The sequence below is a fragment of the Cnephaeus nilssonii genome (genome assembly GCF_951640355.1).
Source record: "Cnephaeus nilssonii genome assembly, chromosome: 22".
Taxonomy (NCBI): Eukaryota; Metazoa; Chordata; class Mammalia; order Chiroptera; family Vespertilionidae; genus Cnephaeus; species Cnephaeus nilssonii.
In genome coordinates this window covers 430,512-452,523 of record NC_137093.1, presented here as the reverse complement: position 1 = coordinate 452,523, position 22,012 = coordinate 430,512, and positions in this window count along the sequence as shown.

The window sequence follows — 22,012 nt, the reverse complement described above, 5'->3', positions numbered from 1 at the left end:
GCTGGTATATTTGTAAAAAAGGTTGTTTTACCAAATTAGAATTCACAATGAAAAAGCTTGAGACACTGGAAGAGAGAGACTCCAACTCGGGAAATTCACAATGATAACCTAGGTTAATATCTAAGAAAGTGCTTCAAACACTAGGAATACGTGAATAAAGGGCCTTAATATCTGTAACACATTGTTTCCTGACAAGGAAATCGTGTTCAAAGAACATAGATCCGAGTTGGATACTGGTTACATTTATTATTCCGGGACAATGAGTTGGCGATTTTGAAAGAAGCCTGGTTAGGCCATTAAACAGGATGTGATGACGTCACCAAGGGGGAGGGGTCATGTGGGCAGGCTTAATTGATCCCAGGTGATAATGATTTGGCCAGGGGACCATCTGGGAGTGATGACGTCATCGAGATTAGTTCTGGTATTAGGCTTAGAGAATTGGAGCTCTGTTCATGGTTAGGGTTAGGATAAGGTTTTCGGCTAGGTAGGGTCCAGGCTCAGGTGTGGGCTAGGTTTAGGGTTTGGGTTAGAGGGTTAGGGACAGGCTGACGGTCACAGTGTAGTAATGTTGGCTATTCACAATGAATGAGCTTCAATCACTGGACAATTTGGTGTGTAGCACTCAGAACTTACGACTCCAGATTAGGGAAATATTTAGAAATGTGCTTCACACAAGAGGAATACATATTCCAATAGACTGAATATCTGAACAGCACAATTTTGTCACTGGGAAATCTTGTTCAAACAGCTGAGAAGCGAGTGTGACACTGTTTACATTTATTTTTCCCGTCAAAAGGAGTTGGCGTTTTCGGGAAAAGGTTTTGGTGAAACACTGAAAAACTCATTTTCCTAGAGCTATCGAACAGTATGAAAGTATTGAGAACACTATGAAATAAAAATGTTAGTTAGGCTAGGGTTCCAAGTAATGTTTTACTGTGCCTTTAAAAAGCCGGTATGACACCCGTGTTAAAATGAAAAGTCTCATTGCTCAAAACAACAGACCAGGGGAATGACAGATTGTCTCTAGAACTCCTGGAATACGTTTCAGAACCCGAACATCTCTACTGAATTTTAAAATACTGAGAATTTGTATCCAAAGCGCTGTGAAAGGTAGGATAGACTGTCCAGTGGTAATAATGTTGAAAGTGCTGGTATATTTGTAAAAAAGGTTGTTTTACCATATTAGAATTCACAATGAAAAAGCTTGAGACACTGGAAGAGAGAGACTCCAACTCGGGAAATTCACAATGATAACCTAGGTTAATATCTAAGAAAGTGCTTCAAACACTAGGAATACGTGAATAAAGGGCCTTGATATCTGTAACACATTGTTTCCTGACAAGGAAATCGTGTTCAAAGAACATAGAACCGAGTTGGATATTGGTTACATTTATTATTCCGGGACAATGAGTTGGCGATTTTGAAAGAAGCCTGGTTAGGCCATTAAACCGGATGTGATGACGTCACCAAGGGGTAGGGGCCACGTGGGCAGGCTTAATTGATCCCAGGTGATAATGATTTGGCCAGGGGACCAGCTGGGAGTGATGACGTCATCGAGATTAGTTCTGGTATTAGGGTTAGAGAATTGGGGCTCTCTTCATGGTTAGGGTTAGGATAAGATTTTCGGCTAGGTAGGGTCCAGGCTCAGGTGTGGGCTAGGTTTAGGGTTTGGGTTAGAGGGTTAGGGACAGGCTGACGGTCACAGTGTAGTAATGTTGGCTATTCACAATGAATGAGCTTCAATCACTGGACAATTTGGTGTGTAGCACTCAGAACTTACGACTCCAGACTAGGGAAATATTTAGAAATGTGCTTCACACAATACGAATACATATTCCAATAGACTGAATATCTGAACAGCACAATTTTGTCACTGGGAAATCTTGTTCAAACAGCTGAGAAGCGAGTGTGACACTTTTTACATTTATTTTTCCCGTCAAAAGGAGTTGGCGTTTTCGGGAAAAGGTTTTGGTGAAACACTGAAAAACTCATTTTCCTAGAGCTATCGAACAGTAAGAAGTATTGAGAACACTATGAAATAAAAATGTTAGTTAGGCTAGGGTTCCAAGTAATGTTTTACTGTGCCTTTAAAAAGCCGGTATGACACCCGTGTTAAAATGAAAAGTCTCATTGCTCAAAACAACAGACCAGGGGAATGGCAGATTGTCTCTAGAACTCCTGGAATACGTTTCAGAACCCGAACATCTCTACTGAATTTTAAAATACTGAGAATTTGTATCCAAAGCGCTGTGAAAGGTAGGATAGACTGTCAAGTGGTAATAATGTTGAAAGTGCTGGTATATTTGTAAAAAAGGTTGTTTTACCAAATTAGAATTCACAATGAAAAAGCTTGAGACACTGGAAGAGAGAGACTCCAACTCGGGAAATTCACAATGATAACCTAGGTTAATATCTAAGAAAGTGCTTCAAACACTAGGAATACATGAATAAAGGGCCTTAATATCTGTAACACATTGTTTCCTGACAAGGAAATCGTGTTCAAAGAACATAGAACCGAGTTGGATACTGGTTACATTTATTATTCCGGGACAATGAGTTGGCGATTTTGAAAGAAGCCTGGTTAGGCCATTAAACAGGATGTGATGACGTCACCAAGGGGGAGGGGCCACGTGGGCAGGCTTAATTGATCCCAGGTGATAATGATTTGGCCAGGGGACCAGCTGGGAGTGATGACGTCATCGAGATTAGTTCTGGTATTAGGGTTAGAGAATTGGGGCTCTGTTCATGGTTAGGGTTAGGATAAAGTTTTCGGCTAGGTAGGGTCCAGGCTCAGGTGTGGGCTAGGTTTAGAGTTTGGGTTAGAGGGTTAGGGACAGGCTGACGGTCACAGTGTAGTAATGTTGGCTATTCACAATGAATGAGCTTCAATCCCTGGACAATTTGGTGTGTAGCACTCAGAACTTAGGACTCCAGACTAGGGAAATATTTAGAAATGTGCTTCCCACAATAGGAATACATATTCCAATAGACTGAATATCTGAACAGCACAATTTTGTCACTGGGAAATCTTGTTCAAACAGCTGAGAAGCAAGTGTGACACTGTTTACATTTATTTTTCCCGTCAAAAGGAGTTGGCGTTTTCAGGAAAAGGTTTTGGTGAAACACTGAAAAACTCATTTTCCTAGAGCTATCGAACAGTATGAAAGTATTGAGAACACTATGAAATAAAAATGTTAGTTAGGCTAGGGTTCCAAGTAATGTTTTACTGTGCCTTTAAAAAGCCGGTATGACACCCGTGTTAAAATGAAAAGTCTCATTGCTCAAAACAACAGACCAGGGGAATGACAGATTGTCTCTAGAACTCCTGGAATACGTTTCAGAACCCGAACATCTCTACTGAATTTTAAAATACTGAGAATTTGTATCCAAAGCGCTGTGAAAGGTAGGATAGACTGTCCAGTGGTAATAATGTTGAAAGTGCTGGTATATTTGTAAAAAAGGTTGTTTTACCATATTAGAATTCACAATGAAAAAGCTTGAGACACTGGAAGAGAGAGACTCCAACTCGGGAAATTCACAATGATAACCTAGGTTAATATCTAAGAAAGTGCTTCAAACACTAGGAATACGTGAATAAAGGGCCTTGATATCTGTAACACATTGTTTCCTGACAAGGAAATCGTGTTCAAAGAACATAGAACCGAGTTGGATACTGGTTACATTTATTATTCTGGGACAATGAGTTGGCGATTTTGAAAGAAGCCTGGTTAGGCCATCAAACCGGATGTGATGACGTCACCAAGGGGGAGGGGCCACGTGGGCAGGCTTAATTGATCCCAGGTGATAATGATTTGGCCAGGGGACCAGCTGGGAGTGATGAGGTCATCGAGATTAGTTCTGGTATTAGGGTTAGAGAATTGGGGCTCTGTTCATGGTTAGGCTTAGGATAAGATTTTCGGCTAGGTAGGGTCCAGGCTCAGGTGTGGGCTAGGTTTAGGGTTTGGGTTAGAGGGTTAAGGACAGGCTGACGGTCACAGTGTAGTAATGTTGGCTATTCACAATGAATGAGCTTCAATCACTGGACAATTTGGTGTGTAGCACTCAGAACTTACGACTCCAGACTAGGGAAATATTTAGAAATGTGCTTCACACAATAGGAATACATATTCCAATAGACTGAATATCTGAACAGCACAATTTTGTCACTGGGAAATCTTGTTCAAACAGCTGAGAAGCGAGTGTGACACTTTTTACATTTATATTTCCCGTCAAAAGGAGTTGGCGTTTTCGGGAAAAGGTTTTGGTGAAACACTGAAAAACTCATTTTCCTAGAGCTATCGAACAGTAAGAAGTATTGAGAACACTATGAAATAAAAATGTTAGTTAGGCTAGGGTTCCAAGTAATGTTTTACTGTGCCTTTAAAAAGCCGGTATGACACCCGTGTTAAAATGAAAAGTCTCATTGCTCAAAACAACAGACCAGGGGAATGGCAGATTGTCTCTAGAACTCCTGGAATACGTTTCAGAACCCGAACATCTCTACTGAATTTTAAAATACTGAGAATTTGTATCCAAAGCGCTGTGAAAGGTAGGATAGACTGTCAAGTGGTAATAATGTTGAAAGTGCTGGTATATTTGTAAAAAAGGTTGTTTTACCAAATTAGAATTCACAATGAAAAAGCTTGAGACACTGGAAGAGAGAGACTCCAACTCGGGAAATTCACAATGATAACCTAGGTTAATATCTAAGAAAGTGCTTCAAACACTAGGAATACGTGAATAAAGGGCCTTAATATCTGTAACACATTGTTTCCTGACAAGGAAATCGTGTTCAAAGAACATAGAACGGAGTTGGATACTGGTTACATTTATTATTCCGGGACATTGAGTTGGCGATTTTGAAAGAAGCCTGGTTAGGCCATTAAACCGGATGTGATGACGTCACCAAGGGGGAGGGGCCACGTGGGCAGGCTTAATTGATCCCAGGTGATAATGATTTGGCCAGGGGACCAGCTGGGAGTGATGACGTCATCGAGATTAGTTCTGGTATTAGGGTTAGAAAATTGGGGCTCTGTTCATGGTTAGGGTTAGGATAAGGTTTTGGGCTAGGTAGAGTCCAGGCTCAGGTGTGGGCTAGGTTTAGGGTTTGGGTTAGAGGGTTAGGGACAGGCTGACGGTCACAGTGTAGTAATGTTGGCTATTCACAATGAATGAGCTTCAATCCCTGGACAATTTGGTGTGTAGCACTCAGAACTTACGACTCCAGACTAGGGAAATATTTAGAAATGTGCTTCCCACAATAGGAATACATATTCCAATAGACTGAATATCTGAACAGCACAATTTTGTCACTGGGAAATCTTGTTCAAACAGCTGAGAAGCGAGTGTGACACTGTTTACATTTATTTTTCCCGTCAAAAGGAGTTGGCGTTTTCGGGAAAAGGTTTTGGTGAAACACTGAAAAACTCATTTTCCTAGAGCTATCGAACAGTATGAAAGTATTGAGAACACTATGAAATAAAAATGTTAGTTAGGCTAGGGTTCCAAGTAATGTTTTACTGTGCCTTTAAAAAGCCGGTATGACACCCGTGTTAAAATGAAAAGTCTCATTGCTCAAAACAACAGACCAGGGGAATGACAGATTGTCTCTAGAACTCCTGGAATACGTTTCAGAACCCGAACATCTCTACTGAATTTTAAAATACTGAGAATTTGTATCCAAAGCGCTGTGAAAGGTAGGATAGACTGTCCAGTGGTAATAATGTTGAAAGTGCTGGTATATTTGTAAAAAAGGTTGTTTTACCATATTAGAATTCACAATGAAAAAGCTTGAGACACTGGAAGAGAGAGACTCCAACTCGGGAAATTCACAATGATAACCTAGGTTAATATCTAAGAAAGTGCTTCAAACACTAGGAATACGTGAATAAAGGGCCTTGATATCTGTAACACATTGTTTCCTGACAAGGAAATCGTGTTCAAAGAACATAGAACCGAGTTGGATACTGGTTACATTTATTATTCCGGGACAATGAGTTGGCGATTTTGAAAGAAGCCTGGTTAGGCCATTAAACCGGATGTGATGACGTCACCAAGGGGGAGGGGCCACGTGGGCAGGCTTAATTGATCCCAGGTGATAATGATTTGGCCAGGGGACCAGCTGGGAGTGATGACGTCATCGAGATTAGTTCTGGTATTAGGGTTAGAGAATTGGGGCTCTCTTCATGGTTAGGCTTAGGATAAGATTTTCGGCTAGGTAGGGTCCAGGCTCAGGTGTGGGCTAGGTTTAGGGTTTGGGTTAGAGGGTTAAGGACAGGCTGACGGTCACAGTGTAGTAATGTTGGCTATTCACAATGAATGAGCTTCAATCACTGGACAATTTGGTGTGTAGCACTCAGAACTTACGACTCCAGACTAGGGAAATATTTAGAAATGTGCTTCACACAATAGGAATACATATTCCAATAGACTGAATATCTGAACAGCACAATTTTGTCACTGGGAAATCTTGTTCAAACAGCTGAGAAGCGAGTGTGACACTTTTTACATTTATTTTTCCCGTCAAAAGGAGTTGGCGTTTTCGGGAAAAGGTTTTGGTGAAACACTGAAAAACTCATTTTCCTAGAGCTATCGAACAGTAAGAAGTATTGAGAACACTATGAAATAAAAATGTTAGTTAGGCTAGGGTTCCAAGGAATGTTTTACTGTGCCTTTAAAAATCCGGTATGACACCCGTGTTAAAATGAAAAGTCTCATTGCTCAAAACAACAGACCAGGGGAATGGCAGATTGTCTCTAGAACTCCTGGAATATGTTTCAGAACCCGAACATCTCTACTGAATTTTAAAATACTGAGAATTTGTATCCAAAGCGCTGTGAAAGGTAGGATAGACTGTCAAGTGGTAATAATGTTGAAAGTGCTGGTATATTTGTAAAAAAGGTTGTTTTACCAAATTAGAATTCACAATGAAAAAGCTTGAGACACTGGAAGAGAGAGACTCCAACTCGGGAAATTCACAATGATAACCTAGGTTAATATCTAAGAAAGTGCTTCAAACACTAGGAATACGTGAATAAAGGGCCTTAATATCTGTAACACATTGTTTCCTGACAAGGAAATCGTGTTCAAAGAACATAGAACCGAGTTGGATACTGGTTACATTTATTATTCCGGGACAATGAGTTGGCGATTTTGAAAGAAGCCTGGTTAGGCCATTAAACAGGATGTGATGACGTCACCAAGGGGGAGGGGCCACGTGGGCAGACTTAATTGATCCCAGGTGATAATGATTTGGCCAGGGGACCAGCTGGGAGTGATGACGTCATTGAGATTAGTTCTGGTATTAGGGTTAGAGAATTGGGGCTCTGTTCATGGTTAGGGTTAGGATAACGTTTTGGGCTAGGTAGAGTCCAGGCTCAGGTGTGGGCTAGGTTTAGGGTTTGGGTTAGAGGGTTAGGGACAGGCTGACGGTCACAGTGTAGTAATGTTGGCTATTCACAATGAATGAGCTTCAATCCCTGGACAATTTGGTGTGTAGCACTCAGAACTTACGACTCCAGACTAGGGAAATATTTAGAAATGTGCTTCACACAATAGGAATACATATTCCAATAGACTGAATATCTGAACAGCACAATTTTTTCACTGGGAAATCTTGTTCAAACAGCTGAGAAGCGAGTGTGACACTTTTTACATTTATTTTTCCCGTCAAAAGGAGTTGGCGTTTTCGGGAAAAGGTTTTGGTGAAACACTGAAAAACTCATTTTCCTAGAGCTATCGAACAGTAAGAAGTATTGAGAACACTATGAAATAAAAATGTTAGTTAGGCTAGGGTTCCAAGTAATGTTTTACTGTGCCTTTAAAAAGCCGGTATGACACCCGTGTTAAAATGAAAAGTCTCATTGCTCAAAACAACAGACCAGGGGAATGGCAGATTGTCTCTAGAACTCCTGGAATACGTTTCAGAACCCGAACATCTCTACTGAATTTTAAAAAACTGAGAATTTGTATCCAAAGCGCTGTGAAAGGTAGGATAGACTGTCAAGTGGTAATAATGTTGAAAGTGCTGGTATATTTGTAAAAAAGGTTGTTTTACCAAATTAGAATTCACAATGAAAAAGCTTGAGACACTGGAAGAGAGAGACTCCAACTCGGGAAATTCACAATGATAACCTAGGTTAATATCTAAGAAAGTGCTTCAAACACTAGGAATACGTCAATAAAGGGCCTTAATATCTGTAACACATTGTTTCCTGACAAGGAAATCGTGTTCAAAGAACATAGAACCGAGTTGGATACTGGTTACATTTATTATTCCGGGACAATGAGTTGGCGATTTGGAAAGAAGCCTGGTTAGGCCATTAAACAGGATGTGATGACGTCACCAAGGGGGAGGGGCCACGTGGACAGGCTTAATTGATCCCAGGTGATAATGATTTGGCCAGGGGACCAGCTGGGAGTGATGACGTCATCGAGATTAGTTCTGGTATTAGGGTTAGAGAATTGGGGCTCTGTTCATGGTTAGGGTTAGGATAAGGTTTTCTGCTAGGTAGGGTCCAGGCTCAGGTGTGGGCTAGGTTTAGGGTTTGGGTTAGAGGGTTAGGGACAGGCTGACGGTCACAGTGTAGTAATGTTGGCTATTCACAATTAATGAGCTTCAATCCCTGGACAATTTGGTGTGTAGCACTCAGAACTTACGACTCCAGACTAGGGAAATATTTAGAAATGTGCTTCCCACAATAGGAATACATATTCCAATAGACTGAATATCTGAACAGCACTATTTTGTCACTGGGAAATCTTGTTCAAACAGCTGAAAAGCGAGTGTGACACTGTTTACATTTATTTTTCCCGTCAAAAGGAGTTGGCATTTTCGGGAAAAGGTTTTGGTGAAACACTGAAAAACTCATTTTCCTAGAGCTATAGAACAGTATGAAAGTATTGAGAACACTATGAAATAAAAATGTTAGTTAGGCTAGGGTTCCAAGTAATGTTTTACTGTGCATTTAAAAAGCCGGTATGACACCCATGTTAAAATGAAATGTCTCATTGCTCAAAACAATAGACCAGGGGAATGGCAGAGTGTCTCTAGAACTCCTGGAATACGTTTTAGAACCCGAATATCTCTACTGAATTTTGAAATACTGAGAATTTATATCCAAAGCGCTGTGAAAGGTAGGATAGACTGTCAAGTGGTAATAATGTTGAAAGTGCTGGTATATTTGTAAAAAAGGTTGTTTTACCAAATTACAATTCACAATGAAAAAGCTTGAGACACAGGAAGAGAGAGACTCCAACTCGGGAAATTCACAATGATAACCTAGGTTAATATCTAAGAAAGTGCTTCAAACACTAGGAATACGTGAATAAAGGGCCTTGATATCTGTAACACACTGTTTCCTGACAAGGAAATCGTGTTCAAAGAACATAGAACCGAGTTGGATACTGGTTACATTTATTATTCCGGGACAATGAGTTGGCGATTTTGAAAGAAGCCTGGTTAGGCCATTAAACCGGATGTGATGACGTCACCAAGGGGGAGGGGCCACGTGGGCAGGCTTTATTGATCCCAGGTGATAATGATTTGGCCAGGGGACCAGCTGGGAGTGATGACGTCATCGAGATTAGTTCTGGTATTAGGGTTAGAGAATTGGGGCTCTCTTCATGGTTAGGCTTAGGATAAGATTTTCGGCTAGGTAGGGTCCAGGCTCAGGTGTGGGCTAGGTTTAGGGTTTGGGTTAGAGGGTTAAGGACAGGCTGACGGTCACAGTGTAGTAATGTTGGCTATTCACAATGAATGAGCTTCAATCACTGGACAATTTGGTGTGTAGCACTCAGAACTTACGACTCCAGACTAGGGAAATATTTAGAAATGTGCTTCACACAATAGGAATACATATTCCAATAGACTGAATATCTGAACAGCACAATTTTGTCACTGGGAAATCTTGTTCAAACAGCTGAGAAGCGAGTGTGACACTTTTTACATTTATTTTTCCCGTCAAAAGGAGTTGGCGTTTTCGGGAAAAGGTTTTGGTGAAACACTGAAAAACTCATTTTCCTAGAGCTATCGAACAGTAAGAAGTATTGAGAACACTATGAAATAAAAATGTTAGTTAGGCTAGGGTTCCAAGGAATGTTTTACTGTGCCTTTAAAAATCCGGTATGACACCCGTGTTAAAATGAAAAGTCTCATTGCTCAAAACAACAGACCAGGGGAATGGCAGATTGTCTCTAGAACTCCTGGAATATGTTTCAGAACCCGAACATCTCTACTGAATTTTAAAATACTGAGAATTTGTATCCAAAGCGCTGTGAAAGGTAGGATAGACTGTCAAGTGGTAATAATGTTGAAAGTGCTGGTATATTTGTAAAAAAGGTTGTTTTACCAAATTAGAATTCACAATGAAAAAGCTTGAGACACTGGAAGAGAGAGACTCCAACTCGGGAAATTCACAATGATAACCTAGGTTAATATCTAAGAAAGTGCTTCAAACACTAGGAATACGTGAATAAAGGGCCTTAATATCTGTAACACATTGTTTCCTGACAAGGAAATCGTGTTCAAAGAACATAGAACCGAGTTGGATACTGGTTACATTTATTATTCCGGGACAATGAGTTGGCGATTTTGAAAGAAGCCTGGTTAGGCCATTAAACAGGATGTGATGACGTCACCAAGGGGGAGGGGCCACGTGGGCAGACTTAATTGATCCCAGGTGATAATGATTTGGCCAGGGGACCAGCTGGGAGTGATGACGTCATCGAGATTAGTTCTGGTATTAGGGTTAGAGAATTGGGGCTCTCTTCATGGTTAGGGTTAGGATAAGATTTTCGGCTAGGTAGGGTCCAGGCTCAGGTGTGGGCTAGGTTTAGGGTTTGGGTTAGAGGGTTAGGGACAGGCTGACGGTCACAGTGTAGTAATGTTGGCTATTCACAATGAATGAGCTTCAATCACTGGACAATTTGGTGTGTAGCACTCAGAACTTACGACTCCAGACTAGGGAAATATTTAGAAATGTGCTTCACACAATACGAATACATATTCCAATAGACTGAATATCTGAACAGCACAATTTTGTCACTGGGAAATCTTGTTCAAACAGCTGAGAAGCGAGTGTGACACTTTTTACATTTATTTTTCCCGTCAAAAGGAGTTGGCGTTTTCGGGAAAAGGTTTTGGTGAAACACTGAAAAACTCATTTTCCTAGAGCTATCGAACAGTAAGAAGTATTGAGAACACTATGAAATAAAAATGTTAGTTAGGCTAGGGTTCCAAGTAATGTTTTACTGTGCCTTTAAAAAGCCGGTATGACACCCGTGTTAAAATGAAAAGTCTCATTGCTCAAAACAACAGACCAGGGGAATGGCAGATTGTCTCTAGAACTCCTGGAATACGTTTCAGAACCCGAACATCTCTACTGAATTTTAAAATACTGAGAATTTGTATCCAAAGCGCTGTGAAAGGTAGGATAGACTGTCAAGTGGTAATAATGTTGAAAGTGCTGGTATATTTGTAAAAAAGGTTGTTTTACCAAATTACAATTCACAATGAAAAAGCTTGAGACACAGGAAGAGAGAGACTCCAACTCGGGAAATTCACAATGATAACCTAGGTTAATATCTAAGAAAGTGCTTCAAACACTAGGAATACGTGAATAAAGGGCCTTGATATCTGTAACACACTGTTTCCTGACAAGGAAATCGTGTTCAAAGAACATAGAACCGAGTTGGATACTGGTTACATTTATTATTCCGGGACAATGAGTTGGCGATTTTGAAAGAAGCCTGGTTAGGCCATTAAACCGGATGTGATGACGTCACCAAGGGGGAGGGGCCACGTGGGCAGGCTTAATTGATCCCAGGTGATAATGATTTGGCCAGGGGACCAGCTGGGAGTGATGACGTCATCGAGATTAGTTCTGGTATTAGGGTTAGAGAATTGGGGCTCTCTTCATGGTTAGGCTTAGGATAAGATTTTCGGCTAGGTAGGGTCCAGGCTCAGGTGTGGGCTAGGTTTAGGGTTTGGGTTAGAGGGTTAAGGACAGGCTGACGGTCACAGTGTAGTAATGTTGGCTATTCACAATGAATGAGCTTCAATCACTGGACAATTTGGTGTGTAGCACTCAGAACTTACGACTCCAGACTAGGGAAATATTTAGAAATGTGCTTCACACAATAGGAATACATATTCCAATAGACTGAATATCTGAACAGCACAATTTTGTCACTGGGAAATCTTGTTCAAACAGCTGAGAAGCGAGTGTGACACTTTTTACATTTATTTTTCCCGTCAAAAGGAGTTGGCGTTTTCGGGAAAAGGTTTTGGTGAAACACTGAAAAACTCATTTTCCTAGAGCTATCGAACAGTAAGAAGTATTGAGAACACTATGAAATAAAAATGTTAGTTAGGCTAGGGTTCCAAGGAATGTTTTACTGTGCCTTTAAAAATCCGGTATGACACCCGTGTTAAAATGAAAAGTCTCATTGCTCAAAACAACAGACCAGGGGAATGGCAGATTGTCTCTAGAACTCCTGGAATATGTTTCAGAACCCGAACATCTCTACTGAATTTTAAAATACTGAGAATTTGTATCCAAAGCGCTGTGAAAGGTAGGATAGACTGTCAAGTGGTAATAATGTTGAAAGTGCTGGTATATTTGTAAAAAAGGTTGTTTTACCAAATTAGAATTCACAATGAAAAAGCTTGAGACACTGGAAGAGAGAGACTCCAACTCGGGAAATTCACAATGATAACCTAGGTTAATATCTAAGAAAGTGCTTCAAACACTAGGAATACGTGAATAAAGGGCCTTAATATCTGTAACACATTGTTTCCTGACAAGGAAATCGTGTTCAAAGAACATAGAACCGAGTTGGATACTGGTTACATTTATTATTCCGGGACAATGAGTTGGCGATTTTGAAAGAAGCCTGGTTAGGCCATTAAACAGGATGTGATGACGTCACCAAGGGGGAGGGGCCACGTGGGCAGACTTAATTGATCCCAGGTGATAATGATTTGGCCAGGGGACCAGCTGGGAGTGATGACGTCATCGAGATTAGTTCTGGTATTAGGGTTAGAGAATTGGGGCTCTCTTCATGGTTAGGGTTAGGATAAGATTTTCGGCTAGGTAGGGTCCAGGCTCAGGTGTGGGCTAGGTTTAGGGTTTGGGTTAGAGGGTTAGGGACAGGCTGACGGTCACAGTGTAGTAATGTTGGCTATTCACAATGAATGAGCTTCAATCACTGGACAATTTGGTGTGTAGCACTCAGAACTTACGACTCCAGACTAGGGAAATATTTAGAAATGTGCTTCACACAATACGAATACATATTCCAATAGACTGAATATCTGAACAGCACAATTTTGTCACTGGGAAATCTTGTTCAAACAGCTGAGAAGCGAGTGTGACACTTTTTACATTTATTTTTCCCGTCAAAAGGAGTTGGCGTTTTCGGGAAAAGGTTTTGGTGAAACACTGAAAAACTCATTTTCCTAGAGCTATCGAACAGTAAGAAGTATTGAGAACACTATGAAATAAAAATGTTAGTTAGGCTAGGGTTCCAAGTAATGTTTTACTGTGCCTTTAAAAAGCCGGTATGACACCCGTGTTAAAATGAAAAGTCTCATTGCTCAAAACAACAGACCAGGGGAATGGCAGATTGTCTCTAGAACTCCTGGAATACGTTTCAGAACCCGAACATCTCTACTGAATTTTAAAATACTGAGAATTTGTATCCAAAGCGCTGTGAAAGGTAGGATAGACTGTCAAGTGGTAATAATGTTGAAAGTGCTGGTATATTTGTAAAAAAGGTTGTTTTACCAAATTAGAATTCACAATGAAAAAGCTTGAGACACTGGAAGAGAGAGACTCCAACTCGGGAAATTCACAATGATAACCTAGGTTAATATCTAAGAAAGTGCTTCAAACACTAGGAATACATGAATAAAGGGCCTTAATATCTGTAACACATTGTTTCCTGACAAGGAAATCGTGTTCAAAGAACATAGAACCGAGTTGGATACTGGTTACATTTATTATTCCGGGACAATGAGTTGGCGATTTTGAAAGAAGCCTGGTTAGGCCATTAAACAGGATGTGATGACGTCACCAAGGGGGAGGGGCCACGTGGGCAGGCTTAATTGATCCCAGGTGATAATGATTTGGCCAGGGGACCAGCTGGGAGTGATGACGTCATCGAGATTAGTTCTGGTATTAGGGTTAGAGAATTGGGGCTCTGTTCATGGTTAGGGTTAGGATAAAGTTTTCGGCTAGGTAGGGTCCAGGCTCAGGTGTGGGCTAGGTTTAGGGTTTGGGTTAGAGGGTTAGGGACAGGCTGACGGTCACAGTGTAGTAATGTTGGCTATTCACAATGAATGAGCTTCAATCCCTGGACAATTTGGTGTGTAGCACTCAGAACTTACGACTCCAGACTAGGGAAATATTTGGAAATGTGCTTCCCACAATAGGAATACATATTCCAATAGACTGAATATCTGAACAGCACAATTTTGTCACTGGGAAATCTTGTTCAAACAGCTGAGAAGCGAGTGTGACACTGTTTACATTTATTTTTCCCGTCAAAAGGAGTTGGCGTTTTCGGGAAAAGGTTTTGGTAAAACACTGAAAAACTCATTTTCCTAGAGCTATCGAACAGTAAGAAGTATTGAGAACACTATGAAATAAAAATGTTAGTTAGGCTAGGGTTCCAAGTAATGTTTTACTGTGCCTTTAAAAAGCCGGTATGACACCCGTGTTAAAATGAAAAGTCTCATTGCTCAAAACATCAGACCAGGGGAATGGCAGATTGTCTCTAGAACTCCTGGAATACGTTTCCGAACCCGAACATCTCTACTGAATTTTAAAATACTGAGAATTTGTATCCAAAGCGCTGTGAAAGGTAGGATAGACTGTCAAGTGGTAATAATGTTGAAAGTGCTGGTATATTTGTAAAAAAGGTTGTTTTACCAAATTAGAATTCACAATGAAAAAGCTTGAGACACTGGAAGAGAGAGACTCCAACTCGGGAAATTCACAATGATAACCTAGGTTAATATCTAAGAAAGTGCTTCAAACACTAGGAATACGTGAATAAAGGGCCTTAATATCTGTAACACATTGTTTCCTGACAAGGAAATCGTGTTCAAAGAACATAGAACCGAGTTGGATACTGGTTACATTTATTATTCCGGGACAATGAGTTGGCGATTTTGAAAGAAGCCTGGTTAGGCCATTAAACCGGATGTGATGACGTCACCAAGGGGGAGGGGCCACGTGGGCAGGCTTAATTGATCCCAGGTGATAATGATTTGGCCAGGGGACCAGCTGGGAGTGATGACGTCATCGAGATTAGTTCTGGTATTAGGGTTAGAAAATTGGGGCTCTGTTCATGGTTAGGGTTAGGATAAGGTTTTGGGCTAGGTAGGGTCCAGGCTCAGGTGTGGGCTAGGTTTAGAGTTTGGGTTAGAGGGTTAGGGACAGGCTGACGGTCACAGTGTAGTAATGTTGGCTATTCACAATGAATGAGCTTCAATCCCTGGACAATTTGGTGTGTAGCACTCAGAACTTACGACTCCAGACTAGGGAAATATTTAGAAATGTGCTTCCCACAATAGGAATACATATTCCAATAGACTGAATATCTGAACAGCACAATTTTGTCACTGGGAAATCTTGTTCAAACAGCTGAGAAGCAAGTGTGACACTGTTTACATTTATTTTTCCCGTCAAAAGGAGTTGGCGTTTTCAGGAAAAGGTTTTGGTGAAACACTGAAAAACTCATTTTCCTAGAGCTATCGAACAGTATGAAAGTATTGAGAACACTATGAAATAAAAATGTTAGTTAGGCTAGGGTTCCAAGTAATGTTTTACTGTGCCTTTAAAAAGCCGGTATGACACCCGTGTTAAAATGAAAAGTCTCATTGCTCAAAACAACAGACCAGGGGAATGACAGATTGTCTCTAGAACTCCTGGAATACGTTTCAGAACCCGAACATCTCTACTGAATTTTAAAATACTGAGAATTTGTATCCAAAGCGCTGTGAAAGGTAGGATAGACTGTCCAGTGGTAATAATGTTGAAAGTGCTGGTATATTTGTAAAAAAGGTTGTTTTACCATATTAGAATTCACAATGAAAAAGCTTGAGACACTGGAAGAGAGAGACTCCAACTCGGGAAATTCACAATGATAACCTAGGTTAATATCTAAGAAAGTGCTTCAAACACTAGGAATACGTGAATAAAGGGCCTTGATATCTGTAACACATTGTTTCCTGACAAGGAAATCGTGTTCAAAGAACATAGAACCGAGTTGGATACTGGTTACATTTATTATTCTGGGACAATGAGTTGGCGATTTTGAAAGAAGCCTGGTTAGGCCATCAAACCGGATGTGATGACGTCACCAAGGGGGAGGGGCCACGTGGGCAGGCTTAATTGATCCCAGGTGATAATGATTTGGCCAGGGGACCAGCTGGGAGTGATGAGGTCATCGAGATTAGTTCTGGTATTAGGGTTAGAGAATTGGGGCTCTGTTCATGGTTAGGCTTAGGATAAGATTTTCGGCTAGGTAGGGTCCAGGCTCAGGTGTGGGCTAGGTTTAGGGTTTGGGTTAGAGGGTTAAGGACAGGCTGACGGTCACAGTGTAGTAATGTTGGCTATTCACAATGAATGAGCTTCAATCACTGGACAATTTGGTGTGTAGCACTCAGAACTTACGACTCCAGACTAGGGAAATATTTAGAAATGTGCTTCACACAATAGGAATACATATTCCAATAGACTGAATATCTGAACAGCACAATTTTGTCACTGGGAAATCTTGTTCAAACAGCTGAGAAGCGAGTGTGACACTTTTTACATTTATATTTCCCGTCAAAAGGAGTTGGCGTTTTCGGGAAAAGGTTTTGGTGAAACACTGAAAAACTCATTTTCCTAGAGCTATCGAACAGTAAGAAGTATTGAGAACACTATGAAATAAAAATGTTAGTTAGGCTAGGGTTCCAAGTAATGTTTTACTGTGCCTTTAAAAAGCCGGTATGACACCCGTGTTAAAATGAAAAGTCTCATTGCTCAAAACAACAGACCAGGGGAATGGCAGATTGTCTCTAGAACTCCTGGAATACGTTTCAGAACCCGAACATCTCTACTGAATTTTAAAATACTGAGAATTTGTATCCAAAGCGCTGTGAAAGGTAGGATAGACTGTCAAGTGGTAATAATGTTGAAAGTGCTGGTATATTTGTAAAAAAGGTTGTTTTACCAAATTAGAATTCACAATGAAAAAGCTTGAGACACTGGAAGAGAGAGACTCCAACTCGGGAAATTCACAATGATAACCTAGGTTAATATCTAAGAAAGTGCTTCAAACACTAGGAATACGTGAATAAAGGGCCTTAATATCTGTAACACATTGTTTCCTGACAAGGAAATCGTGTTCAAAGAACATAGAACGGAGTTGGATACTGGTTACATTTATTATTCCGGGACATTGAGTTGGCGATTTTGAAAGAAGCCTGGTTAGGCCATTAAACCGGATGTGATGACGTCACCAAGGGGGAGGGGCCACGTGGGCAGGCTTAATTGATCCCAGGTGATAATGATTTGGCCAGGGGACCAGCTGGGAGTGATGACGTCATCGAGATTAGTTCTGGTATTAGGGTTAGAAAATTGGGGCTCTGTTCATGGTTAGGGTTAGGATAAGGTTTTGGGCTAGGTAGAGTCCAGGCTCAGGTGTGGGCTAGGTTTAGGGTTTGGGTTAGAGGGTTAGGGACAGGCTGACGGTCACAGTGTAGTAATGTTGGCTATTCACAATTAATGAGCTTCAATCCCTGGACAATTTGGTGTGTAGCACTCAGAACTTACGACTCCAGACTAGGGAAATATTTAGAAATGTGCTTCCCACAATAGGAATACATATTCCAATAGACTGAATATCTGAACAGCACAATTTTGTCACTGGGAAATCTTGTTCAAACAGCTGAGAAGCGAGTGTGACACTGTTTACATTTATTTTTCCCGTCAAAAGGAGTTGGCGTTTTCGGGAAAAGGTTTTGGTGAAACACTGAAAAACTCATTTTCCTAGAGCTATCGAACAGTATGAAAGTATTGAGAACACTATGAAATAAAAATGTTAGTTAGGCTAGGGTTCCAAGTAATGTTTTACTGTGCCTTTAAAAAGCCGGTATGACACCCGTGTTAAAATGAAAAGTCTCATTGCTCAAAACAACAGACCAGGGGAATGACAGATTGTCTCTAGAACTCCTGGAATACGTTTCAGAACCCGAACATCTCTACTGAATTTTAAAATACTGAGAATTTGTATCCAAAGCGCTGTGAAAGGTAGGATAGACTGTCCAGTGGTAATAATGTTGAAAGTGCTGGTATATTTGTAAAAAAGGTTGTTTTACCATATTAGAATTCACAATGAAAAAGCTTGAGACACTGGAAGAGAGAGACTCCAACTCGGGAAATTCACCATGATAACCTAGGTTAATATCTAAGAAAGTGCTTCAAACACTAGGAATACGTGAATAAAGGGCCTTGATATCTGTAACACATTGTTTCCTGACAAGGAAATCGTGTTCAAAGAACATAGAACCGAGTTGGATACTGGTTACATTTATTATTCCGGGACAATGAGTTGGCGATTTTGAAAGAAGCCTGGTTAGGCCATTAAACAGGATGTGATGACGTCACCAAGGGGGAGGGGCCACGTGGGCAGGCTTAATTGATCCCAGGTGATAATGATTTGGCCAGGGGACCAGCTGGGAGTGATGACGTCATCGAGATTAGTTCTGGTATTAGGGTTAGAGAATTGGGGCTCTCTTCATGGTTAGGCTTAGGATAAGATTTTCGGCTAGGTAGGGTCCAGGCTCAGGTGTGGGCTAGGTTTAGGGTTTGGGTTAGAGGGTTAAGGACAGGCTGACGGTCACAGTGTAGTAATGTTGGCTATTCACAATGAATGAGCTTCAATCACTGGACAATTTGGTGTGTAGCACTCAGAACTTACGACTCCAGACTAGGGAAATATTTAGAAATGTGCTTCACACAATAGGAATACATATTCCAATAGACTGAATATCTGAACAGCACAATTTTGTCACTGGGAAATCTTGTTCAAACAGCTGAGAAGCGAGTGTGACACTTTTTACATTTATTTTTCCCGTCAAAAGGAGTTGGCGTTTTCGGGAAAAGGTTTTGGTGAAACACTGAAAAACTCATTTTCCTAGAGCTATCGAACAGTAAGAAGTATTGAGAACACTATGAAATAAAAATGTTAGTTAGGCTAGGGTTCCAAGGAATGTTTTACTGTGCCTTTAAAAATCCGGTATGACACCCGTGTTAAAATGAAAAGTCTCATTGCTCAAAACAACAGACCAGGGGAATGGCAGATTGTCTCTAGAACTCCTGGAATATGTTTCAGAACCCGAACATCTCTACTGAATTTTAAAATACTGAGAATTTGTATCCAAAGCGCTGTGAAAGGTAGGATAGACTGTCAAGTGGTAATAATGTTGAAAGTGCTGGTATATTTGTAAAAAAGGTTGTTTTACCAAATTAGAATTCACAATGAAAAAGCTTGAGACACTGGAAGAGAGAGACTCCAACTCGGGAAATTCACAATGATAACCTAGGTTAATATCTAAGAAAGTGCTTCAAACACTAGGAATACGTGAATAAAGGGCCTTAATATCTGTAACACATTGTTTCCTGACAAGGAAATCGTGTTCAAAGAACATAGAACCGAGTTGGATACTGGTTACATTTATTATTCCGGGACAATGAGTTGGCGATTTTGAAAGAAGCCTGGTTAGGCCATTAAACAGGATGTGATGACGTCACCAAGGGGGAGGGGCCACGTGGGCAGACTTAATTGATCCCAGGTGATAATGATTTGGCCAGGGGACCAGCTGGGAGTGATGACGTCATTGAGATTAGTTCTGGTATTAGGGTTAGAGAATTGGTTCTCTGTTCATGGTTAGGGTTAGGATAAGGTTTTGGGCTAGGTAGAGTCCAGGCTCAGGTGTGGGCTAGGTTTAGGGTTTGGGTAAGAGGGTTAGGGACAGGCTGACGGTCACAGTGTAGTAATGTTGGCTATTCACAATGAATGAGCTTCAATCCCTGGACAATTTGGTGTGTAGCACTCAGAACTTACGACTCCAGACTAGGGAAATATTTAGAAATGTGCTTCACACAATAGGAATACATATTCCAATAGACTGAATATCTGAACAGCACAATTTTTTCACTGGGAAATCTTGTTCAAACAGCTGAGAAGCGAGTGTGACACTTTTTACATTTATTTTTCCCGTCAAAAGGAGTTGGCGTTTTCGGGAAAAGGTTTTGGTGAAACACTGAAAAACTCATTTTCCTAGAGCTATCGAACAGTAAGAAGTATTGAGAACACTATGAAATAAAAATGTTAGTTAGGCTAGGGTTCCAAGTAATGTTTTACTGTGCCTTTAAAAAGCCGGTATGACACCCGTGTTAAAATGAAAAGTCTCATTGCTCAAAACAACAGACCAGGGGAATGGCAGATTGTCTCTAGAACTCCTGGAATACGTTTCAGAACCCGAACATCTCTACTGAATTTTAAAAAACTGAGAATTTGTATCCAAAGCGCTGTGAAAGGTAGGATAGACTGTCAAGTGGTAATAATGTTGAAAGTGCTGGTATATTTGTAAAAAAGGTTGTTTTACCAAATTAGAATTCACAATGAAAAAGCTTGAGACACTGGAAGAGAGAGACTCCAACTCGGGAAATTCACAATGATAACCTAGGTTAATATCTAAGAAAGTGCTTCAAACACTAGGAATACGTCAATAAAGGGCCTTAATATCTGTAACACATTGTTTCCTGACAAGGAAATCGTGTTCAAAGAACATAGAACCGAGTTGGATACTGGTTACATTTATTATTCCGGGACAATGAGTTGGCGATTTTGAAAGAAGCCTGGTTAGGCCATTAAACAGGATGTGATGACGTCACCAAGGGGGAGGGGCCACGTGGACAGGCTTAATTGATCCCAGGTGATAATGATTTGGCCAGGGGACCAGCTGGGAGTGATGACGTCATCGAGATTAGTTCTGGTATTAGGGTTAGAGAATTGGGGCTCTGTTCATGGTTAGGGTTAGGATAAGGTTTTCTGCTAGGTAGGGTCCAGGCTCAGGTGTGGGCTAGGTTTAGGGTTTGGGTTAGAGGGTTAGGGACAGGCTGACGGTCACAGTGTAGTAATGTTGGCTATTCACAATTAATGAGCTTCAATCCCTGGACAATTTGGTGTGTAGCACTCAGAACTTACGACTCCAGACTAGGGAAATATTTAGAAATGTGCTTCCCACAATAGGAATACATATTCCAATAGACTGAATATCTGAACAGCACTATTTTGTCACTGGGAAATCTTGTTCAAACAGCTGAAAAGCGAGTGTGACACTGTTTACATTTATTTTTCCCGTCAAAAGGAGTTGGCATTTTCGGGAAAAGGTTTTGGTGAAACACTGAAAAACTCATTTTCCTAGAGCTATCGAACAGTATGAAAGTATTGAGAACACTATGAAATAAAAATGTTAGTTAGGCTAGGGTTCCAAGTAATGTTTTACTGTGCATTTAAAAAGCCGGTATGACACCCATGTTAAAATGAAATGTCTCATTGCTCAAAACAATAGACCAGGGGAATGGCAGAGTGTCTCTAGAACTCCTGGAATACGTTTTAGAACCCGAATATCTCTACTGAATTTTGAAATACTGAGAATTTATATCCAAAGCGCTGTGAAAGGTAGGATAGACTGTCAAGTGGTAATAATGTTGAAAGTGCTGGTATATTTGTAAAAAAGGTTGTTTTACCAAATTACAATTCACAATGAAAAAGCTTGAGACACAGGAAGAGAGAGACTCCAACTCGGGAAATTCACAATGATAACCTAGGTTAATATCTAAGAAAGTGCTTCAAACACTAGGAATACGTGAATAAAGGGCCTTAATATCTGTAACACATTGTTTCCTGACAAGGAAATCGTGTTCAAAGAACATAGAACCGAGTTGGA